Source organism: Dendrobates tinctorius, unplaced genomic scaffold, assembly GCF_039654945.1.
Source record: "Dendrobates tinctorius isolate UK_male_01 unplaced genomic scaffold, ASM3965494v1 ptg000068l, whole genome shotgun sequence".
In the NCBI taxonomy this organism is placed as follows: domain Eukaryota; kingdom Metazoa; phylum Chordata; class Amphibia; order Anura; family Dendrobatidae; genus Dendrobates; species Dendrobates tinctorius.
The window spans coordinates 10,543,371-10,559,635 of record NW_027361736.1 but is presented as its reverse complement, the minus strand read 5'-3'; positions in this window follow the sequence as shown (position 1 = coordinate 10,559,635).

The window sequence follows — 16,265 nt, the reverse complement described above, 5'->3', positions numbered from 1 at the left end:
ATTATTATTCCATGGCTCCATAGGTAAGGCTAAGTATGGTATAGTCCTTGCAGATACTGGGCTGTGTGTACAGATCCAACAGTCTTTTGGTTTCTGTCCTTCCATGTCCTTTATAAGAAGAGCATGATGTTGAATAAGTTTGTTGTCCCAGTCAGCATTTAAGAGTTTGTCCTGTGTCTCTGTAGAGTGCAGTAACCCTGCCACTGCCAGCAAGGTGATTAGGAGAACAGTCATTCTGCTGTTGAAAGGACCTTCTTGCAGTGACTCAAGTTTTACTGAGGTGGATGTGGTCAGCTGGACTTGGAAGGGGCCGTCAAATCGTGGGCTCAGGCTCCTTCTCACGTGTCTGCGTATAACCACCCAATCACCTGGATTGAGCTGATGCACATCTGCACTGACATTAGGATCTGGAATGGATGAGAACACATGTTTATGCACCACTTTAAGTCTTTCCTGCAAGGCCTGGACATAGGCTGTCATAGAACCGTGTTGCATTTGTAGCACCTGTGGGAAGTACAGACCAGTCTTTGGTGCACTACCAAACAGGACTTCAAAGGGAGACAAGCCTGTCTTTCTATTTGGGGTGTGTCTGACTCCAAGTCATGTAGATTATACCTATATGACTTGTCTTTTCCACAGCAGTCTCTACATTCTAGTAATATTGAACACACTAGATCCAGCATCATTCCCCAAATCCACTCCACAAGGTCTACCAACAGATCATGTTGTAATGAAATCCATAGCTCAGTTGCTAAAAAATTTTCAAACAGAGAATTCCATACAACATGATCTTTTGTTGAACCTTGAGGACTGGAGTTGGGGAACCCTGCTGGATGCACTCTGTGCAATATTCCTAGAATGTAGAGACTTTTCTGGAAAAGGAAAGTCATGTAGATTTGGTTTGTTGACAACACATATCTCCAAGACTGACACAAGAAACAAGTCTCACACAAGAAACAGTAATGGAGATATGTTTTTCCAAAAACCCTATGTGTATGGTGCAGTGTGTGTAGTCGGCGATAGACAAGGTAAACCATTACCAATTATTTGAAAGCACAAGTGCACATTTATTTTGAAACCAAAAATAAACAAGAAAAATTTTATTATGAATGACATTTGGGGGAAGATTGGGAGACTTTGGGTGTGTGGAGATACAAGGAACGACTGGAGGTAGAGGAAGGGGTTCTAGGAGAAGGGGTGACAAAAGTACTCGAGGAAGGGAGCTCTGGAATGGACATTGAGGCAGGTTGAGACACATTAGGAGGAGACGGTGGATGGACCAACAAAGTTTTTTTTTTTTCTTCTTTTTTGGCACAGGTATATCCTGCCCCGACCTACTTGCAGCCTGTGACCGCTTTTCTTTTGTAGAGCGCCTGGTGACTGTGGCGTTGCCCTGTAAAATAGGGAATGCGGATCACCCCTTTGCTGCTCTGTGGTGGCAGTGCTGCTCAAAGTGGCAGTGGCGGTGCTCCTAGAAGGGGAGCATGTTGGGTCGGTGCTACGTGAAGGAGGCTGCGAATCAGGTATCTCAGCCAAAGTTCTTGGGGGACTACGAGGAGGAGAATTGGTGGCGGTGCTCTGAAGATGAGGAGTGGTGGTGGTGCTCGTTTGATGAGGAGTGCTGGTGGTGCTCCTTTGCTGAGGAGTGCTGGCGGTGCTCCTTTGCTTGAGGAGTGCTGGCGGTGATCCTTTGCTGAGGAGTGCTGGCGGTGCTCCTTTGCTGAGGAGTGCTGGCGGTGCTCTGTTGCTGAGGAGTGCTGGCAGTGCTCCTTGCTGTTGACTGCTGATGTCGGTTGCCCAAGCAGGTTCTGTGGTGGTATGGCTCCAAGCTGGTGGTGCTGTGGCGGTGGTGGTGCTCCATACAGGAGCAGCGCTTGCCATAGTGGTGGTGGCTGAGGTGTGTCCTGCAGCACTCAGACTTGAGGTGGTGTAGTGATGTCCGGCTTCGCTGGGAATGCAGGTGGCCGTGCAGTGGTATGCAGCAGAAGTCGGTAGTGTGGTCAAGCGAGCCAGTGGTGAAACTGTTGGAAATGACACCACTGACTGCTGCACATACTGATTCTGCTGCATAGCCTGCAAGTAAGCAGTGTTGCAGGCCTGTAACACACTCAGCTGTTGCTCAGGACTAAGGTGTTCTGCCATGCCCTGTTCAATTTTACTGAAAAAATGGTGCGCTGGTCTGTTGAGGTCGACCTCCAGACGGTCAAGGCGCTGGTCGACAGAGTGGAAGCGGTGTTCCATGTGGTTAAAACCACGTTCCATGTGGTTAAAACCACGCTCCATCAGGAAAAAAACGCTTTCCGTTCTGGCGGCCAGCGCCCTGAGGCTGGCCTTAAAGGCCTCGCTCAAGTGCATGAACTCGGGCATGACATTACTGTCCAAGGCCCACTGCCGCTGGCGGGTAGTGCCCGCATAACCAGTGACAGAGACCTGGGACAGGGGAACACCTGATGGACCAGCTTTCTGGTCACCAGCTGTCTGTGTTGCTGACCTGCAAGATGCTTCCTGGCTGTCGGATGGCTGAGACGGGTCCGAGGTCGATCGATGAAGAACCGCTCCCGGGACAGGGTGAGGTTGCAGGGTGCTGCTCCAAGTGCTGTGGAAAGAAAGGGAAAACATTAGTATCATGCATTTACAAGAAGCAACACCTGTGGAATAGAAAAGCATATATTAAGCACAAACGAAAAAAAACTTACGCTCTGCTGGCAAGGACCGGTCTCAGGAAAGCCAACTCGTGATGGTAGCGGTACTTTCTTCTGCGCCTTGCCGCAGAACCACTCCGAACCGGTCCCTCAGCACAAACATCAGTGTTGAAGCGGTCCTTCATCGAGCGCCAACGTGTGCGGATTTTTTTCACTGTTGGTAAAAAAAAAAATTAAAAATGCACTAGTTTAACGTCATTCTCACCACACACCTCATTGAACTTTGAAAACAGTCTCTGCTGCAGCACCAATAAAATTCTAGACACAATGCAGTAACTGTTGAGACGGCGGACACTTATGTTTCCTGCTACAATATATGTATCAGCGAAAACAACAGTATCATCAGGAACAAGAGTGAAAACAGGATCAAGACAGCAGTTGAAAAATCAATCACAGTTCTCAACAAGGCATTGGTAATATATCAAATCAATCACAGTTCTCAACAAGGCATTGGTGTGTTTAATGCAAGAATATATCTTGCAAAAAACACAGCACCGTCACGTCCAAAAAACAATGCAGCAGTTGAAGACACAAATCAATCACCGTTTTCAACAAGGCATTGGTGCTTTTCATGCAAGAATATATCTTGCCAAAAAAACCACCACCGTCAGGTCCACAAAACAATGCAGCAGTTGAAGACACAAATCAATCACAGTTCTCATCAAGGCATTGGTGCTTTTCATGCAAGAATATATCTTGCCAAAAAACACCACCACCGTCAGGTCCACAAAACAATGCAGCAGTTGAAAATACCAATCAATCACAGTTCTCAACAAGGCATTGGTGCTTTTCATGCAAGAATATATCTTGCCAAAAATACACCACCACCGTCAGGTCCACAAAACAATGCAGCAGTTGAAGACACAAATCAATCAAAGTTCTCAACAAGACTTTGGTGGTTTTCATGCAAGAATATATCTTGCCAAAAAAAACCACACCACCGTCAGGTCCACAAAACAATGCAGCAGTTCAAGACACCAATCAATCACAGTTTTCCACCAGGCATTGGTGTGTTTAATGCAAGAATATATCTTGCAAAAAACACATCAGCACCATCAGGTCCAAAAATAAATGCTATATCACAGAGCATCTTTATACTTACTGAACACCCTTTTTGAAGCTGCAGAGGCGCTGTCCAAGCCATCCATCACTGCGGCCACCTCATTCCAGAGCTGCCGGGTCACCACTGTGTCTTTGTACTGCTGGTCACGCTGTCCCACAATGGGATGCGCTCCTCAACGAGGCGGATGAGGTGCTCGTTGTCTGTGTAGACTTCTTCGTCATCCCGCTGTGGAACCTAGAAAAAAAAATATAGAATGTTTAGAAGTTTGGAAAAGATACAAAAAGAAACAGAAAAGAAGCAAGAGAAAGTAAGACAGAAAAAAAATATATATATACTCACATTGGGTCTCCTCGCCACGACTTGACTATGCTGCTCCCGCTCAGAATCCTCAGACGGCTCCCGCTCAGACCGCTCCAACTGCTCCCGCACAGACCGCTCTCGCACTCCATTTTCACTTCCCGTGTCCGATGTCTGTAAAGAAAGAAAAAATTAAAACACATTTCTAGAGGCAGCTATACTTATCAAAAGGCAGCAAGATTCTCACCTCACGATGAGCTTGGGCCAGTTCTTGCCGAGATGGCGAATAGACCGATACGGAAGAAGACATGCTGAAAAGAAAACAAAAAATACATTAGTACATAATAAATTGTACAGGACACACAGACATTATTTTTAAGAATACTCACATTTTGGCTCCTGAAGCTTGAATCCACAGGTAGAAGGCTCTTGTAGAATGCTTGTCTGGTCTCTGCAAGGCATTATGTAGAGTAATTGTCTGACCCTGAAGACACATTCTTTTATGTACACTCCTCCAAAACAATGTTGCTTGTTTAGGGGGAGTTCTAGACAAGTGTCTAGACATTGTTTACTCAAATCGCGTGTGCGCACAAGGCGCTGACGTGCGCGGTGCCAAGCGCTCATCAGCAACCACATAGACTGTAATGCTATTTTTGGGCGCACACGTGCGAGCGCGATTTTTTTAACGATGCCGCCGGAAAAAAAAATGCAACATGTAGCGTACGTCGCGTCTGGGCGCACACCTGTAAAATGCGCAGCGCACGCTAAACGCTGAAGAGCGCGTACATTCGCAAGACCCTGCGATCACCATGTTAAAGATAGGGGGACATTGCGCGTGTGCACGATGCGCTGCGCGATCAAACGCTAGTGTGAAACGAGCCTTACTACGTAGATAAGGGAGCAGAACCAACCTTACGAGAGAGACATGGGAGCAGAACCGAGCTTACTACAGTGCTATGGGAGCATAACCGATCTTACTACAGAGATAAGGGAGCAGAACCGAGTTTACTACAGAGATAAGGGAGCAGAACCAAGCTTAATATGTCTACTTCACAGATATGGGAACAGAACCAAGCTTACGGCATGCATATGGTACAAGAATCTAGATTACTACATCAATACAGAACCAGAACCAAGCTTACTGCTTAGATATGGTACCATAACTGAGCTTACTGACAAACATACATATATCTCTAGAAACACTGACAAGTAAACACACATTACAGCAGGGACATTGCTAGGGTTCTAAAAGTTCAGGGGTCCATGCCTCAAAGTGCATGTCTACCCATCTGACCCCCCTATAATCATCTAAAGAGCATCTATAGATATATAAGTACAGTATACCACTGTTGCTAACCAAAAACATACAATGCAAAGACCAATATTATCAAAATTACTACTATAAAAGACCAAAACAATAAAACTACTCAATGTCCACCACCATCACCACTACTCAGCAAATACATAATATAATATAACCATTACCTTTACATAACAAAACACTATACAGAGACCAATGACACCACCAAACACCTACTACTACATAGACTGAAACAAATTTAGCGGTCACTAAATAAAAAAATAGTCTACTAAAAAGAGCAATATTACCATCTTACTGTTATCGTATATTGGTAGATACTAGTCCCACAGAACATACACGTGAGTACAGTAGTTATATATAGAACCTTACAGCTGACAATCTTTCTGATTTGGGTCGCTCACTTTTCCTGTCTTTTTCATCAGGCCCAGACCTCCATTACCACTTCTCCAGCCACAACTCATCTGCACAGATTACAACAAAAACACATTTGACATCTCACATTTCTACTGATGTCTCATTTATTCCCAACCTACAAAAACTCCCCACTCTGCTTACCTGAGGCATAGGATACTGACCCCAATATTTTAAAAAACTGTGCCATTACTATGATTACTCCCTCCCCCAAAAATTAGTGTCCCATAGAAAATATTATTACCCCCACTGTGCAAAGGCGTGTATGCTCCTTTAACCCCTTCCCGACCAATGACTCCACATAGGCATCATGAAAAGCTGTGCCAATCTGACCAGTGACGCCTATGTGGCGTCATGAATTAATTGCCCTCCTGCGGGTCGGGTGACTGACCTTTCAGTGACCCCACCCGACCCACACACACAGGGGGCTTTGTACTTCTCCACAGGTGGGGTGGCTTCACCCCCACATGTCTACAATCGCTCTGATTGGCTGTTAAAAGTGAAAATGATAAGGTGCTGGTTTAATTATATTGTGTTTATGTCTGCTGTAACTTGCATTTAGCATTTATGCTCTGTTAATTATTCTAGATAAATTATTTAGCTTGAAAAACTCCAATTTTGATCTCTTGTGATGCTTAATAGCTCATTTATGATATTTTTTTTGCTATTATATTTCCAGTGAGTTGAGCCTTTGAAGAATTTTTTCCAGTATTTGGGATATATTTGCACTTTATACTATATACAGTATGAGCCTGTACATCGCTTCCTATATACAGTATGAGGCTGCATATTGCCTCCTATATACAGTATGAGCCCACATAGCCTCCTGTATACAGTATGAGGCCGCATATAGCCTTCTATATACAGTATGAGGCCGCATATAGTCTCCTATATACAGTATGAGCCTGCACATTACTTCCTATATACAATATGAGCCCACATAGCCTCCTATATACAGTATGAGGCTGCACATCGCTTCCTATATACAGTATGACGCCACATATAGCCTCCTATGTACGGTATGAGCCTGCACATCGCTTCCTATATACAGTATGAGGCCGCATATAGCCTCCTATATACAGTATGAGCACCCACATATAGCCTCCTGAATAAAGTTTTTGCCTCCTATATACAGCATGAGCCTGCACATTGCTTGCTATATACAGTATGAGCCTGCACATAGCTTCCTATAAACAGTATGAGCCTGTACATCATTTCCTCTATACAGTATGAGGCCGCATATAGCCTCCTATATACAGTATGAGCACCCACATATAGCCTCCTTTGTACAGTATGAGCCTGCGCATTGCTTCCTATAAACAGTATGAGCATCCACATAGCCTCCTATGTACAGTATGAGCCTGCAAATCGCTTCCTATAAACAGTATGAGCCTGCACATCGCTTCCTATAAACAGTATGAGAACACATATAGCCTCCTGAATACAGTATTTGCCTCCTATATACAGTGCGAGTCCCCATATAGCCTTCTATATACAGTATGAGCCTGCACATCGCTTCCTATATACAGTATGAGGCCACATATAGCCTTCTATATACAGTATGAGCACCCACATATAGCCTCCTGTATACAGTATGATGCTGCATATAGCCTCCTATATACAGTATGAGGCCGCATATAGCCTCCTATATATAGTATGAGCCTGTACTTCGCTTCCTATATACAGTATGAGGCCGCATATAGCCTCCTATATACAGTATGAGCACCCACATATAGCATCCTGAATGCAGTGTTTACCTCCTATATACAGTATGAGCCTGCACATTGCTTCCTATATAAAGTATGAGCCTGCAAATAGCCTCCTATATACAGTATGAGCCTGTACATCACTTCCTATATACAGTATGAGGCCGCATATAGCCTCCTATATACAGTATGAGCATCCACATAGCCTCCTATGTACAGTATGAGCCTGCACATCGCTTCCTAAACAGCATGAGCCTGCACATCGCTTCCTAAAAACAGTATGAGCCTGCAAATCGCTTCCTATATACAGTATGAGCCCACATAAAGCCTCCTGAATACAGTATTTGCCTCCTATATACAGTGTGAATCCCCATATAGCCTTCTATATACAGTATGAGCCTGCACATCGATTCCTATATACAGTATGAGGCCACATATAGCCTCCTATATACAGTATGAGCACCCACATATAGCCTCCTGTATACAGTATGATGCTGCATATAGCCTCCTATATACAGTATGAGCCTGTACTTCGCTTCCTATATACAGTATGAGGCCGCATATAGCCTCCTATATACAGTATGAGCACCCACATATAGCCTCCTGAATGCAGTGTTTACCTCCTATATACAGTATGAGCCTGCACATTGCTTTCTATATACAGTATGAGGCTGCATATAGTCTCCTATATACAGTATTAGCCCACATAGCCTCCTGTATACAGTATGAGGCCGCATATAGTCTCCTATATACAGTATGAGCCTGCACATTGCTTCATATATACAATGAGCCCACATAGCCTCCTACAGTATATACAGTATGATCACCCACATATAGCCTCCTGAATACAGTTTGTGCCTCCTATATACAGTATGAGCCTGTACTTCACTTCATACATACAGTATGAGGCCGCATATAGCTATACAGTATGAGCATCCACATATAACCTCCTATGTACAGTATGAGCCTGCGCATTGCTTCCTATAAACAGTATGAGCATCCACATAGCCTCCTATGTACAGTATGAGCCTGCACATCGCTTCCTATAAACAGTATGAGCCTGCAAATTGCTTCCTATATACAGTATGAGCCCACATATAGCCTCTTGAATACAGTGTTTGCCTCCTATATACAGTGTGAGTCCCCATATAGCCTCCTATATACAGTATGAGCACTCACATATAGCCTCCTGAATACATTGTTTGCCACCATATTGCCTCCTATATACAGTGTGAGTCCCCATATAGCTCCTATATACAGTATGAGCCCCTATATAGCATCCCATATCTAACTGCATTTACCTTGGTATCATTAATTTTCTATGAGACTGCTCTGTTCTCATATTGTGCATTTATGCATTTAGTAGGGCTTAATGGAATGATTGCGCTTGTTACACATCAACTCTAGATGCGCTCACTTATTAGACTTTGGTTGGGGCAACTTTAAAATATAATAATGATAATGGTCCTGTCTAGTGACAAGTTTATTTTACAGGCTTCTGGAGAAAGGCACAATACCAGTCATTCAAGGGTTAATTCTTTGGAACACTGAGAGGGACTTTCTAGCCAATGAAACCACAGTATAAAACACCTGTGATAACTATGGCAACTGCGCTGATGTCATAAACACATGCATCTATGATGCAGGAGAAGATTCCAGAACCATAAGTCATTCAGCCGTAGACGGAAGCCATACTTGATGTGTCTGGAGACCTGGAGCTTCATCACTCCACAATGGGAGGAAGGGGACACCGCCTAGCCAGCCAGATCAGCCATAGCGCCTAGCCAGCCAGATCAGCCATAGCGCCTAGCCAGCCAGATCAGCCATACCGCCTAGCCAGCCAGATCAATGGGGTGACAGATGTTGCAGCCAGATCTCCCTCACGTCCGGTACTCGCCGCCTTCACTTTATGTGTACGGCCTGGAGAGGTCGCATTAGGCTTCTCCAAAACAAATATGACACAATGTACAAATTCAGGTACAATTTGCTGTTACATGTTGGCACTAACCTTCTAAGCCCAAGGGAAGGGCAGTCCTGCAGCCATGGTTCCCTAGAGGTTTCCACCACAGGGGGTTTTTCCTCTCCTGAGTGCTGAAGGACGATTCTTCGTGAGTCGGGGGTTCTGCCATTTTCAGTGTCTCTTTCATAGTAATTGGCTGATTCTAAATTTCAGACACTGAAAGAAATAATAATGATGAGATTTGGAATAAAATTCGGTCAATTTAACATCCAATAAAAGTGTTTTGTGTGTTTCTTTCACAATCTTCGGTTGGTGAGATTTTGTTGGGGATCAGGATCCAGCATCTATGATCAAGCCATGAAGCCAGATATGAAGTCAGAGCAATTTAACCCTGCGCTGGAAGACAGGACGGAGCAGAGATGACAAAGTGTGACTGCACAATTAGCACAAGTTCACACTCTTCCTCCCATTCAGATACACGAGGGGATTCAGGGCCGAGTTGGGACTAAAAAGCAGCCCTGGCACACAAAATTCACCAGCCCACATGCAATAAGTGTCCTCAACCCAAATCGTAGAACACTGATAGGTCATGTAGGATTTTGCTTTATCCGTTACCAGGGCCGAAACAAAGTATTTTGGGTGCCCAAGGCAGATGAAGCCAAAGGCGCCCATTTTGCATTTCTACCCAGCTAATTCTTCCCTTTTCCATTAGGTCTATGACATCATGTGATTAATAACTGATGATCTGAATCCTTCTAAGTCAGGCCCATATACATTTGTATCTCATGAACCTACAACTCCCAGTATGTCCTTAACAATGGTAAGGAGATGCTGGGAGTTATCAGTCTTTATCAGACTGTGGACTATACAGGAACCATAGTACTGATGAGACGCAGTCAGTACCAATAGCTAAAAATGTACATCCTGGTACCTTATAGGTGACCTCTTCTCTGATTGAGTCTTTTCTTTCTCTTAGGCCTGTTTCACACTTCAGTTTTCTGGCGTTAGTCAAAATCCGCCAGTGTGCAAAAACGGATCCGTTTCCGTTTTGTGGCAAATGGATGCAACTGGATCCGTTTTTTGTACGGATCCGCTTTAGACGCTAGTGCATGAAATTTAAAGTAAGGCCTGTTTCACGAGAGAGAGATTTGGCTGCCACAGAATGGGATTTGGGGTTAAATATCATGAAAGGACATTCATTCGGGCATGCTCAGTATAAAAAGGAGGATCCGATGGCAGATTCCGTCAATTGACGGTTGGCAACGGATCCACCGCCTTTTCTCATCCACATCTCGCTTCTTAAGGCCCCTTTCACACTCCAGTCTTTTGCAATCAGTCACAATCCGTCAAAGTGGAAAACCCGTCAAGTGGACGGATCCTGCGTATATTGCAAAAAACTGATGCACTGGATCTGTTTTTATGACTGATCCGTTGTAGCAGCCTTGCTGTAGGAATTAAAGAAACAGAATTCTGGAGCGAGAGAGAGAGAGAGAAGGATTTTGTGCCAGAATAGAAAAAGCAGCCGCAGGGGTTAAAATAAAGGAAGAAAAATGATTCCGGGCATGCTCAGTTTTAAAAGATGGAATCCGTCGCTATCCGACTTTTCGACGTACACAAAAAATGTTCATCTGTCCGTTGTCTCTGGCCGACGGACAGAGATTTTCTGACGGATCCGTTGGACGACAGATGAAACGTGTGGCCATCCGTCACAATCTGTCACTAATACAAGTCTATGAGAAAAAAACGGATCCAGCATGAAAAAATGATGGAAAGCCAAAATTAGAGTTGAGCGAAACGGATCGAAAAATTTCAAAAGTCGCCGACTTTTGGCAAAGTCGGGTTTCATGAAACGAAACCCGACCCTAGGATGAGGTCGGCCACGAGGTCGGCGACTTACGCGCCAAAGTCGCGTTTCAAAAGTTTGTTTTGCGCACTTTTTCAGCCAATCAGGATCCACGGACACTGTGGGCAACGTGATGACATAGGCAGGGGTCACCACCATCTTTCAGAAGGGCATGCAAGTGATTGGCTTGCTTTGGTGGGCGTCACAGGGGGTATAAAAGGGCGTGCACGCCGACCGCCATGTTTCTCATGCTGATCTCAGAATAGGGAGAGCTGCTGCTGATTCTGTAGGGAGAGCGTTAGGCAGGGAAGAAGACACCAAAAACTGCTTCTGCTGCTAGCGATTTTGCCTGTACAACACACCAGTCACTGTGCAGTGCAAGGGGAGGCTATATAGTGGTGTATCAGTGGTGTTGGTTGTTGGGCTGCCTTCTAAGGCTTCCTGACGGCTGCATTGCTGTTTACCCACTGCTCTGCAAACTGCTTTTTTAAAAGCAATCCCAATTTTTTTTTTGTTCTGCTGAGGTACTGAGTGTGCATTTTTTCACACCATACAGCGGTGCACACTCCTCACACAGTACCGTGTAACGGCTGTTATCACAGCCACAGTGAAGCTATCTGTGTGTCACTCTGTAAGAATAAGTCGAGGACATGTTCCGTTCTTACAGACCTGCACCTTCTAGTTTTGTCTAGCTTTCAAACAGTTAAATATATTTGCTGTTTGATCACATTCAAAACTATAGAGAGACAGCGTGTGTCAGTCCGTATACTTAAAAAACACGGAGTTTGACAATTTTACGTACACCGGACAGCCGTTTACGTGCACGCTCCTCTCAGTACTGTGTAACGGCTGTTATCACGGCCACAGTGAAGCTATCTGTGTGTCACTCTGTAAGAATAAGTTGAGGACATGTTCCGTTCTTACAGACCTGCACCTTCTAGTTTTGTCTAGCTTTCAAACAGTTAAATATATTTGCTGTTTGATCACATTCAAAACTATAGAGAGACAGCGTGTGTCAGTCCGTATACTTAAAAAACACGGAGTTTGACAATTTTACGTACACCGGACAGCCGTGTACGTGCACGCTCCTCTCAGTACCGTGTAACGGCTGTTATCACGGCCACAGTGAAGCTATCTGTGTGTCACTCTGTAAGAATAAGTTGAGGACATGTTCCGTTCTTACAGACCTGCACCTTCTAGTTTTGTCTAGCTTTCAAACAGTTAAATATATTTGCTGTGTGATCACATTCAGAACTATAGAGAGACAGCGTGTGTCAGTCCGTATACTTAAAAAACACGGACCTTGACAATTTTACGTACACCGGACAGCCATGTATGTGCACGCTCCTCTCAGTACCGTGTAACGGCTGTTATCACGGCCACAGTGAAGCTGTGTGTCACTCTGGAAGGATAAGTGGAGGACTTGTTCCGTTCTTACAGACTCTAGGGAGATTCCTATTCTGCCCAATTCTATATACACCTTGTAGTTTGTGATACACTAGCCAATTTCTGCCTGTGACATAGCGCTGTGATATTCAGTGGGCCTCACACAATCCAAAAGTGTCCAGTGTCCACTAGTGTGTGCAGAAATTCAAAATCTCTGTTATCCTGTAGTCACTTTTTTCACACCTGTGCCATCGAGCCTGTGACATAGCGCTGTGATATTCAGTGGGCCTCACACAATCCATAAATGTCCAGTGTCCACAAGTGTGTGCAGAAATTCAAAATCTCCCTTATCCTGTAGTCACTTTTTTCACACCTGTGCCATCGAGCCTGTGACATAGCGCTGTGATATTCAGTGGGCCTCACACAATCCAAAAGTGTACAGTGTCCACAAATGTGTGCAGAAATTCAAAATCTCCCCTGTCCTATAGACACCTTGTACCTTGTTTTACATTACTATATAGTTTGTTGGATTTTGTCTACATTTCTACCAAAAATGAGGAAGGCTGGTGGAAGAGGCTGTGGAATTGGGCGGGGATTGGCAGCTGGTAATGATGGTGTTGGTGGTGGATCTGATGGTAGTGGCAAAAGCAAAATAGGACCGAATGCAGGAGGTGTTGAGCCTGTGTCATCATCTGGCTCCACAAGGCCTCGAAGGCTTACTTTTCTAGGAGTTGGCAAACCGCTTTTAAAGCCAGAGCTTCAGGAAAAAGTTTTGGCTTACATTGCTGACTCAGCCTCCAGCTCTATCGCCTCCTCTTCTGAAGTTGTAAAAAATAAAAGCACTGAGTCGTCATTGGAGGCTCATGTTCATGAACCACAAATTTCCTTGTGTCCTTCACCCCAACCAAGATTGAAGGATGACACAGGCCATACTACTGATTACTCCATGGAGCTGTTTTCACATACCATGCCTGGATTATCAAGTGAAATGGTGAATTACCCAGGCCAAGATGAATCTGACATCGAGTGCCCTGATGCACAGCCACTGATAGATGATTCTGCTGGTACATTCACTCAGAGCACTACATTGTCCTCGCAGTGTACAGAGCCAGATTCTGACCCTGATGAGTCTCAGGTGCCCCTTCCCGCACACTATACCACCATACACGGTGACACAGAGGAAGGTGCACATGACATTGAAGAGGAGGTGATGGATGATCCAGTTGTTGACCCAGATTGGCATCCATTGGGGGAAGAGGGTGATGCTTCCAATAGCTCAGATGAGGAGCATCCACAGCAGACATCGACATCGCAACAGCTGTTATCTGGCAGGCACGGAGCACTCCAAAGACAGGTTCCAAAAATCAAAAGAGTTGCTGGACAGCTTGTCCAGAGGGTCAAAATATCACAGCGTGCTAGGCCGCAAAATGTCTGCCAAAGTAGGAAGAGTGCAGTGTGGCACTTTTTTGAACAAAATCCTCATGATCAGGCCAAGGTTATCTGTAAGAAGTGCGCAAAGACCTTTAGCCGAGTGAAAAATCTGAAAAATTTGAATACCAGTTGCATGCTTAGACATTCAACCACCATGCACTTGCAAGCGTGGACACAACACCAAACCTCAAGTACCACATGTGCAACTGATCACAAAGAAGGTAGTCAGCAATGCTACATTGTTTCCCCCACTGTAAGCCCACCGGTTAGCACAGCAGCAAATGTTGAGGTGTTGTTGCAAGGCCACAGCAGTCAGGGAATCCCACTGTTATATCAACGAAAGACTGAATCTAGGCCATCAGAAAGAACACCAACTCCATCACCATCATCAACCCTCTCTCAGTCCGCCCTGTCCACCGCTACTTCCACCATATGCAGCTCTCAAGTCCAGCTCACCCTCCCAGACACTATGAGTAGGTCAAGAAAGTACTCAGTCTCTCATCCGCGTACACTGGGTTTGAACGCCCACATTGCCAAACTAATCTCATTTGAGATGATGCCCTATCGGTTGGTGGAAAGCGCAGCTTTCCGCGAACTCATGGCCTATGCAGTACCACGCTATGACCTACCCAGTCACCACTTCTCTCGCAAAGCCATCCCAGCCCTCCACCATCATGTGAAAGACCGCATTGTCCATGCACTCAAGCAGTCAGTGAGTGGCAAGGTGCACCTCACAACTGATGCATGGTCCAGTCGGCATGGCCAGGGCCGTTACGTGTCCATCACTGCGCACTGGGTTAATGTGGTGGATGCAGGGTCCACAGGGGACAGCGGTGGTGGGACAGTGCTGCCTAGCCCACGGTATAGGAAACAGTTGGCTGTAGGCGTTCGATCCTCCTCCTCCTCCTCCAGAAGCGAAAGCTCGTCCACAAAGCGCAGTCGTACGAGCACTCCATCTGCAGCTGCCACTGTTGCACACGAGGTGTCCCCCTATCGAGCAGCTAGTGGAAAGCGTCAGCAGGCTGTGTTACAGATGATGTGTTTGGGCGACAGACACACCGCCGAGGTGCTCGCCGAGTACTTCCAGCGACAAACTGAGTCATGGCTGGGCAGTGTACATCTTGAGGCAGGCAAGGTAGTTAGTGATAACGGCCGTAATTTTGTGGCAGCCATAGCCCTTTCAATACTCAGCCACATACCTTGCTTGGCTCACACCTTGAACCTGGTGGTGCAGTGCTTCCTCAATAATTATCCGGAGTTAACAGCCCTGCTCCAGAAGGTGCGAAGACTGTGCTCGCACATCCGCCGGTCGCCTGTACACTCCATTCGTATGCAGAAGCTGCAGTGATTGCTCCACCTTCCCAACCACCGCCTCATTATCGAAATTGCAACAAGGTGGAACTCCACCCTGCACATGGTTGAGCGGCTGTGCGAGCAGAGGCAGGTCATAATGCATTTGTGGGAGGATACACGGCCAGGCACTTTGAGAGCAGACATGGAGTTGACAGGTGTGCAGTGGTCGAAGCTAAAAGACCTCTGTAAAGTCCTTCAGTGTTTTGAGGAATGCACACGGCTGGTAAGCGCAGACGACGCCATCCTAAGCATGAGCATCCCACTTATGCGTCTGCTCATGCAAACTTTGACGCACCTTAAGGAGCAGGCGTCTGCAGCCAATGTTGACTTGACGAGGAGGGAATCCTTGATGACATTCAGCCATTGTCTGCTCAGGGACCTCTCCTGGACAAGGTGGAGGAAGAAGAGGAGGAGGAGGATGATGATGGGGATGATTACTTAGGGGAGGAGGATGCATCTCGTGGGGCAAGTGAAAATGTTGGCGTGGTAAGGTCTGGTACAGGGTTTGTGCGTGACTGGAGGGATGTGGATTTGCCAGAAAGTGCTCCTCCAACCAGCACTCGCAGTGCATCATTGACACCGGGAACATTGGCCCACATGTCAGATTATGCCTTGCAGATCCTAAAAAGGGACCCCCGCATTGCCAAAATGATGAACGATGACGACTACTGGTTGGCCAGCATCCTGTATCCACGCTATAAAGGCAAATTACAAAACATCATGCCACAGGAGAACCTTGACCTAATATTGGCTAATAAACAAGCAACTCTGGTAAATCGGTTGCTTGAGGCA